The sequence below is a fragment of the Megalops cyprinoides genome, chromosome 3 (genome assembly GCF_013368585.1).
Source record: "Megalops cyprinoides isolate fMegCyp1 chromosome 3, fMegCyp1.pri, whole genome shotgun sequence".
Classification (NCBI taxonomy): domain Eukaryota; kingdom Metazoa; phylum Chordata; class Actinopteri; order Elopiformes; family Megalopidae; genus Megalops; species Megalops cyprinoides.
Window position 1 is genome coordinate 30,100,655 of NC_050585.1, and position 10,007 is coordinate 30,110,661.

The following is a 10,007-nucleotide window of genomic DNA, read 5'->3' on the forward strand; positions in this document are numbered from 1 at the left end:
ACAAGGTCACAGCTATTTTTGTTTCCTCTGTACAAACTGCAGCTGGCATTATTTATTAGTTTCCTGACAGAGGTGTGGCATGAAGGGTATGAATATGGAGTGGCTTCAATGTTGAGGTCATTCAATTGGAGAGTTACAGAGCTAAATAAATGATCCCAAAATTCATCCAGCAGATCTCTTTCAAAAATTTTCCCATCTTGATTTTTTTTTTTTTTAATTGAACTAATATTATTATAAATGCCACCGTCTTGAGGATTTTAGGTGTTTAACTAAAGCAGATTTGGTAGAACTCAAGACAAATTTCACCAAGAACTATAAACAGAAGACAATGTCATTCATACCATAATCAGTCATGTTATTGGTCAAGAGCATGGTGGTATATCGATGCAATTGCAGTCACAATTTGAACATGTTGTAAGCATTTAATCATCAGATTTTTTTCATTTGTAAATGCATAGTTTATTATGGGGAGACTGAACATTATAATTCTGAGGTATTTATCACAACCTTGTCAATGTACATATCATTGGACACATTAGTCATCTTCATTTTGTCAGAACACCTCAATGAAAGATATATTGCAACTTAATAGGACCTAGGATGAAAAAATCAAACCTGACAGATGAGTCTGGTTTTATCTATCATTTATGAATAAGCCCTGTTAGGGCTGTGCTTGGAACATCAAACTAAACATTTTACCTGAGGTTTTTATGTGTTACATTGATTTTTTTTTTCCAGGCACCTGAAATCAATAGCAGGTGTAAATGTTAAATGATACTTGTAAGATAAACACTTGAGAACAGTTCTCAATAAAGAACAAACCTCTTGATGTAGCTGAACGTCTGCTGAGTACTGTAACAGAATTATGTATTCATAAAGTGTCATTATACATTGCAAAATGTGTTCACACCCATGCAATTGTGATCACAATAACATGTCATTTATCTTTCCGCTAGAGGTCAGCAATGTACAGCAAGTGAAACAAGGGCACCCAGTTCGACCAATTCTAATGTTCAGTCTTAAAGGCATTACCACTGAAAAAGATATTTAGGCTTGTCAGTTTAAGAGAAGAGAATAAAAAAATTGGGTTGTATTTTATTTATCTGTGTTAAATGTATTCACTTTCAAACTAGGAGCTTGCTTTTTTAATGTCCCTCCCATGTGTATCAGTTTGCCTGCTCTCCAAACATTACCACAAATTACCCTATTATAAATATGTTGTCAGTTTCAGTAACAGAGCTGAAAGCCTAAAAATGAATGGAATCCTACATTTTCAAAGTTGAACCACAGCTTCCTTGGTTGTGGAAAGAACAAATGGCTGTACTGATGTTGAGGGCTGTATTCCCACAGTGTTAACTACCTCTTGGTACACTGCAATAGAGCTGTATGTTGCAATAGAGCTGCTGTAGAGCTTGAAAAACAGGAAGGTGTCTGCTGTTAGGAGTTGCAATTTTAGAAAACTTTTAGAAAATTATTACTTAGCTATCCAGGCAGATACAGTAGCTGGAAGTATAAAAGCAGAGATATAGCTGTGGATAGCTCTCTAGTTAGAAAGGTTTCAGCGTGCAAAAAACTGTCTTTCAAAATATAAAGCCAGCTATAGCTGCATTGTAAGTTTACTAAAAGGATTATGCTGTTGTATAATGAATATGCCTTAGCTAGCTAGCTTGATAAAGATGTACCTTGGTGAAGAAGTACCTTGCACCAGATTCAACGATAAAACATAACCCAACTCACTATTGCAGGACAGAACATCTCATTCCAAACTTCGGCCTTCAACCTTGGTAAAAAAAAATTTGATTCCTCCCTAATATATGGAAACTGTTTCAAATACTTGCATAAATGATCATTCCAACATATGAAGCACATCACAAAATTATGACCCACCTCAGCATACTCAGATGCAGGGAATCTCATCCATTCCTTTGTCTCCTAAATGCTCAACAACTGCAGCACACTCTTCACTGGGATTCCTGGAAAAAGCCTACAGAAGCTGCTGTGCATCCAGAGCAGCCCTGTCAGAATGCTGATGTGCGTGTGTAAGCATGAACATATTACCCTTGTGCTGACATCCCTGCACTGGCTTCCTGACATCTACGGAATTGAATTTAAAATCTCATTGCTGTGTGTTTTTGGCAATACTCTTACATATCTGAAAGAAAATCTCAGACCCCGTCCTGCAACCTCAGGTCTGGGGAAACCTTGCAAATGTAAGGTCTACAACATTTAGCCAGCCAAATGAAGCAAACCATTAGATTCTAGCCCACTACCTTTATGTGTTTCTATGTGGGTGCTGCTCAGCTCATCCCTTGCTTTTAGGACACAGTCTTGGTGTTGGTCAGTGTGAGATCATAGTTGGTAATGAATTTCTGTAAATTACGTAAACCACAATTCAAAGATATGCAGTCGTATCAAAGGACACCTGAGTTGGGCCCAGGATCCCAGCACAGAAAAAGAGACCTTGGTAACTGTATTCTCTCCATTGCATAAAACTATCGAGAGCACAGTTGTTGGAAAGAATGATATGTCAGGCAACTTTCAAACAAAGACAAGGAGAAGATAGCCATCATATTGCAAGACACTCCCATTTGACATCAACAGATGATTCTGTACTACTGTCCACTCTGCAAGGGTCTTGTAGTCAGAGCCTTAAGAAGCCTGAAGTGTGCTCTGCAGTCTAGGGGCAAAGCATAAGCTTTTCACTCTAGATTCGTGTTGATTTGGATGGCATGGATCAGTAATGACTGTGGGTGAGGCAGCATGTCTACCCTGAGTGGCAGGAGCTAAGGAGGGCATGCTGTTGGCTCTGACAGATGTACCAGCCAAGTCTGTGGATGCAGATCCAGGGGCCACTAATAGGACTCTTGCTCTTGGCTCTCTGATCTTTGACAGGAGAGTTAGGATGACATGAAAGAGTGGGAAAGTGTATCAGTTGGTGCACTAGGCATCTGTGCGCAGCATCTGAGTCTTGAAGGAGGTAAAAAAAAAAAAAAACAGCTGGCTGCCACCAACCTGGGACCTCTTTATAGGAGGTCAGCCATCTCATTGGACAACCCTGATATGGAAAGTGTATGGCGAGACAACATGAGCATGCACCAAAACAAGTAATGATGCACCAGGGCAGGTAAAGAGGGTAAAGCCACTGATATATGACGCTGTGCAGTAGTGTTATTTAGCAGAAACATCACAAGAACTGGAGAGAGGAACAGCTGAGCATCCAGCCTGATCATGTTTTCCTTACAGTCTAGCCACATGGAGCTTCACCAACCCCGTGGGGAGATCCCCTTTCATATGGATTTGGCCACCTCAAGAGCACTAGCCCCAGAGGGACGACTTCTAAAAGGCTGGGCTTAGATATCCATCAACCTGTTGTGTCTGTTGTGTCACACTGTTGGTGCATGGGAGGCTCACCTATGGACTGTGAACCCTAGCTGCATAGGGCACATGTGCTGCAGCCTCCAAGGGGCACCCTGAATTAATTCCACAATGAAGTCCAGCAGCCTCGGACACCATCGGCTCAACATCATCTATATTTATGCTTGGAGAGTAACAAAGGCTCCTCATTAGAGTCTCCTCCAGGCTTGGGCACCTGGGCTTGTCACTATGTACTATGATACCTATCACAATGAGGATTTCTGTCTCTTTACTGGTGGCAGTAGATACTAGGTTATTCTGATATGGCACGCTATCTGACATCAGCATCATTGAAAAAATGTTGCTTGCCTTCTCATATATACTAATTGTCTATAACCACTGCTAAATAGTTTTTAAATTTGGCTGAATGATATAAATCAATGACAGAGCATTGTTTAAACATAACCCAAAGTATCCGAAAACAAGAGTGCTCTGAAACTAATAAACAAAAAATATAGGCAAGTTATACATGCACACAAGACTGCTCAAAAAATCAAAATCACTCCCACAGGTTTATTATAGAATGTAGCACTTCATTTAATTATGTGCTTGGCTGGAACTTTTCAGAAACCCAGAGTGAAATGAGTATATCACTGAATAATTTATCCGTGACACCTAGTCCTGTTTAAAGTGGAACTTCACCAAAAATGTAGAAATTGATATGTTGTTATTTAAATGCATATTCCAAAGCAAGTAAAATGGTTTCACAGCTGAGAAATATCTATTTCCTTCCATAATAATTGGATGTTCTGATGTCAGTGTGTTATTTTTCTGTGCTCTAATGCAAGAGTGATGAATGGAATTCGACCACCAACCTTTTACAGTGAGTCAGTTTTTTTCTGACCTCATTATAAACCAAAACACGTACAGGTATCCTGAGCAATGCCTCGTCTTTTAATTGAAAAAATTTAAATTTATTATTGTTATTATAATAGTTAAGATTGTTTTTTCTGTCTTCTCACCTTGATGCTGTCTGCCTCCAGTCCTGCAATGAACTGCAAGGGTGGCTGAGTTTTCCGCCTTCTGCCTTTTAGCACACTATGCTATAATTCAAAGGAAAAATTTGGAGCTAAGGATAGATAATGCAGGACTTAACTAACAGTCTTATTCCAGTAGGAATTCTGACCAACCAAATCACATCCTGTCAGTTGTGCTCTAAGACTTTAACTGTAATCAGACAATTTCAATCAATCAATAAAATTTTATTTGCTATAGTGCATTTTTACAGTCAAGATTATCACAAAATGCTATATATATTGCATTTTCCAGAGGGAATTAAAAAAAATTAAACAATAAAAAAAAAACAGGTCAACTGGGAAAAAATGGAAAATTACTCCCTGACTCAGGGAAAATGTGGTGAAGAGACTCCTGGAAAATAATAATAAAGATAACATTGGCAAAACACATAAGGCATTCGCTCTCATCATTTCACTGGGAGAATTCCTTAATTTCCTGATTCTTTTATTAGAGAAGAAAAACAGGAACATCAAGTTATTATTTTGACCACTCTGTTTTATATACATGATTGCGTCTTTTGGATGGGTTTCAGGTTCTTGGATACTAATTGGATCTTTTTCGCCTTGTCCTGTTACAGTCATTTTGCAGAAGAATGCCCTAGTTTCAGTTGTGAAGGGCTTTTTAAAATCAAATATAGCAGCTGATGCATGTAGAGCCTTAGGAGATTTCAACACTGATTTTTACAGATAAATGATCTCTTTAAAAATAATTTTTAATCTATAAGCACTTCAATAAGTTTCATCCTAAAAAAATAACAGAAGTTGCTTGGCCTAGAAAACCACAGTGGTTTTCCCTCCCAATTCAGCTCTGTCTAGGCAAATGTCTGATTACATTTGAAATTCCAGCACCAAATATTGTCAGGTGTCATGGCCAACATTTGCTTTGCCAGTCAGTTAACCGTTGAATGGAGTCAATTTTTCTCATAATTTCTTCCCTGCTGAGTTGAGATAATTTGGACCATAGGAGAGCAGTCACTCATGAATAAGCAGCTGCCTTTGGCTGCATGCTACCAATTATTATCTAATTCTACAAAACACTGTTGACATAGTTGCCCTACTAAGGATAACAATAAGTGTCATAAAAGGCTTGAATGCTGGTAGCAAATATGCATACCTAAACAGCCACAGGTTACAGGCTTGAATGCAAACGGATAGCCATTAAATCCTTCTTGTTGCATTGACAACATTCTATTCCTGAAGATAACGTTATTTTTATGAGCTAATTGACACAAAATAATCTGACTCAAAAAATACTCCAATAATTTTCCATATCATGTGTGAAATGATCATTTTTTTTCCCAAGAAAAAGTTGATGACATCAGAAAACAAATATGAGCATTTATACTTGCAAATGCAACACATTTTATAGGCTTGACATTACTGCTACCATAGAATCATAGGCTTGACCTTACTGCTACCATAAAATCATGTAACTACAGCATATGATTATTATTTTATTTACAGCATTCTCATAGATATAAGTCTGCTTTCAAACTTGATCAAATAAAGATGAAACAGTTTGGTTTCTCATGTCAATGAAAAACCTGTTACCTCGTTTTTACCTTTATATCAGCAGTTGCTCCCTCAATCATTGTTTTTTTAAACAATTAATAATCAGTTTAAATAATCTAATGATTGTTTCATTCAGATTTTGGAGAAAATTATTGTTTTTCTCAAATTTATAAGCTGATTACTCATAAATCACTTCTGGCCAATATGGTTCATTTTTGGCAGAGTGTAGTGCCTGATTCATCTCACACATTAATTTTTGTTCCCTTCTTTTCAACAAGCCATTGTAAGGCCTTAATTTCTTCTATAAGTCTGACATGAAAGTTAAAGAAGTTTCTGTAAATCTACTTATTTACCTTGACAGATGTTTTCAGCCTATGTATTGAATAACAAGCAACGTAGACCTGGTCTGCAGTCAATTATAACAGCAGCTGTAAAATCACTGTAAATTTTCATTATGGAGCCCTCTGTAATCATGTGTCATTAACAGGTGGAAAACACAGCAATATTACTAGCTGTTTATCTAAATACAGGCAGCTTGTCAACACATGTACAGTGACCTGGGCTCAGAGGTAAGACTTTATCTCTGCTTGCGTCAAACAAACCAAGCCGATCTTCAGAAAGTTTATTCAACAGCCTGTTTCCCAGACGCACAGTACAGATTACTTACCAGTCTAAATGTGCACACAGTAAGACAGACCAGAGAAATTTATGAAAAATTACTTTATTTCTAAAAATACAATTTGCAACAATACAGATGTTTACTGTCTGTACAAAGTATCTTTTTTTTTCCTTCCGAAAGGATAGAGGACTTAGAGAGGTGGTACAATGAGACTGTCACTCATTAAACACAGCTTAGAAGCACACCAGCTCCAGAGCATCAATATTTTTAATATCAAATGCATAAAGATGATGAAAGACTGCAAAAAGCTGTGGACTGAACAGGTATAGCATAACCACAACACCCTTGTCAAACTCCCATACGATACCTCAGGTAATATTTCAGTAATTTTTTTGTTCATTTGAACACAAATTAAAAATGATCTTTACAAAAGGTCTCCCCTTCTTGGTCAGAATGGTACCACATATTCTTTAAATAGATACAGTATTCCCCTTCAATGCAGCTGACAGAAAACCCTACAATTCCTTTTTAATAACAGCTATAAAGCTGTGTTCAGCAGTACATAGTGAAGCCATTACAATTTGCACAGGGCAGCTAAAAAGCTCTTCTCTAATCCCACCTGACTGTGGTGAATGCAATTCTGGGGTTTTATAGCAGTAAACACATGAATACATTTATGAAGCTTGTGCCATTTGAGCAAACCTCGCCCTAAACAAGGAGCTGTATCTCACAACGGGAAGCCACCCACTTTGAATAATTTGACCAGCAGGGGGAGATATTGAATCAAGTCACACCTCCTGCTTTTTACTTTAAAGGTTTCACTCTCAAGCTTTGATTTATATTTTAATGAAACATTACTGCAATCCTCTTTGCAGCAGCAGCCACCTTTTGCAGCTTTTCTTGGCTGTTTTATGAACAGATGGAATCTGTTAGTCATCTGCTCCTGCTGGATGGAGTGATGGGGGCGATTATCGCTTCCTTCAAGGGCTGATTCAACTTCTGCCCAACGTTAGGAGGACAACAAGCAAACTACTAACATGGGAATACACCCACCCACTTCTTCACGGGTGTCTATACTTACCCATGTGCTTTAGCCTACAGTCACAACTGCAATAAATATGAAACCTTTGAGTTTAATATTCAAATGTTGATACTGAACCTTTAATGTAACTTCAACTAGCAAAATGTCAGTTTGGAGGGAATTCAGATTAAAAAAAAATAATAACAATCAGCCACAAGCCAGACAAGCACTCTCACATGCCTTACACAGTTCTTGCTGATATCTTCCAGGAATGTCAGTAGCTGAATATTCCATCCAATTTTGTTGCAAAATGACTCAAACATGTCTCTTAACTCCAATGCATCTTGAATCAAATGCCATTCAAGTTTACATATAACCAATGGTAGAACACAGAAATGTGAAAATACAGAGTGCATTTCATAGGGATGCCAGTGAGATTAAAGTGGTCCCTATTTACTACTTTAAAACTGAGCTTCTTCTTTCGAGAGTTCAGTTATTTGTATTGGTTTCATCACTCCAGTGTTAGCTTTTCAAGAGTTAGTTGCAACAGTTGTGTGTAAAATGTACAGCTCCTTTACTCTGAACCTGCTACATCTATATTTTCCTCATGTAATTGCTGAACATAAAGTAACAACTGGTCTACAGAAGGCCAAGTAAAGTGATGCATACATCTTAACATACTCGCTTTGCTGCAGTACATTTTAAAAAGTGCAGAATAACTTCACAGAAAAATAAGATGGAAAAAAAATCAGATGATTTTAGGCTGCACAAGAACTTACACATACATGTTATACTTTTGCACCCTACACATACATGTTATACATTGCATGTGATTAAATTAAAACTTAAATACAATCAACATAAAGAAGACAAATTAACCACATAGGCTGAACATGAACATGTTCTTCATTTGAGTTGAGCAGTAGGGTCCCAACATGACAATCATGAAAGGCCTTTTATTTGGTTTGGCTATTTAAAGGGAAACATTAGGTACACAATTTTAACTCACTGTATTTGTCTTCCTGCCATCTCCACACGTTGTCTTCACAAGGAACACCTTGCTTGTTCACACTATTTCCCAACATAGCTGTCATCATACAGCCAGGAAACCAACGGGAAGTCTGGTCTGAGTAGCTATTAGAAGAATCTCACTGTAATTCTCTTTGAATTGAGCGCAACTCAGCAGATGATGAAGGGAAAGTGTTCTACACACGGTCATGTGGAGAACAAGGAGTGCTCCTTCTCCAGGAGGAGCACTGCGTACTTGGGTTAGCCCCCACTTTGGAATTTAGAGCATTCCGCTATTAAAAATTCACAGCAGAAAGATTTTATGTGTGTGGAACAGCACTTTGGAGGGGAAACCACACTCATCACACATTATTACATCTAACCAGAAGGCCAAGGCAAAGATGTATCACACACAATATTAAGCGACAGATGGCCAATGAGAGAAAATTATGTGTAACGAATCTAAAGTTTCCTAGAGCAACGAAATCTTGCAAGTTTGCACGAGACTACACCGCCAGCAGTATTTCCATTACTGAATTCAGGCACCCTGTGAGCTAGCCTCTGGCTGGAGCAATGGGAAAAAACACATCCCAGCATGCTATTCAACCTCCCTTTATCCAATTAAAAACCAATGGTTCCAGGGGCTGCTGATGCAACTGTTCACAGGCACCTCTGCTCAAGCAATCCCATTTCCTGCAGACACCTTTTCCTACGACATGGCAGCACCGTGTTTTCCAGTGCAATAACACACAACCTGACTCAGAGAGGTCCACCTGGCTGGCAAAAAGAAATGGGACATATTTCAGAGTAATAAATGATGCAAAGCAAAAGAACAAAACAAAAAACCCTCTAAATGCTGGAACTGAAAAAGTAGATCAAAGAAATACTAAAAATATCAGCACAAGAAGGTTCACCAACAGACTCTTCCCTTCAACGGATGTTACAGCCATTCCTTCCCCCTGAAAGGAGCTTCGCGGTCATGGAACCCTCGCCTAATCCGTCTCTTCCAGGAGGGAGCAGATATGTCCTGGGGGAATGGGAGCCAGAAAAGGGCACCTCCCCTTGTGTCAGACTAACCTCTGGAGCACAGCATGTGAAGGAGGTCAGAAGGACAGGTAACCAGCTGAGACTGAAGCTCCAGAATTTGCTGCCCCCCCCCATCTCTGCTCACTGGCAGCAGCGGTGTCTCCAGGCTCAAGCAGATATGGTCGGCTACAGTTTGAGCTCAGTTCCGAGGGCCGAGGCACGAAATCCTGCGCTGTTGGAGATGTACCCCTGTAGTCCTGGCAGTTCACTCACCCAAAAAAAAAACTCCACACTGAATCCAGTGTTTTCACCAAAATCGTGTGACCTGTTTTTTTAAAATTACCCTTTCACTCCCCAAGAATAAAGTGAGGAACTTCACACAAAAAAAAAA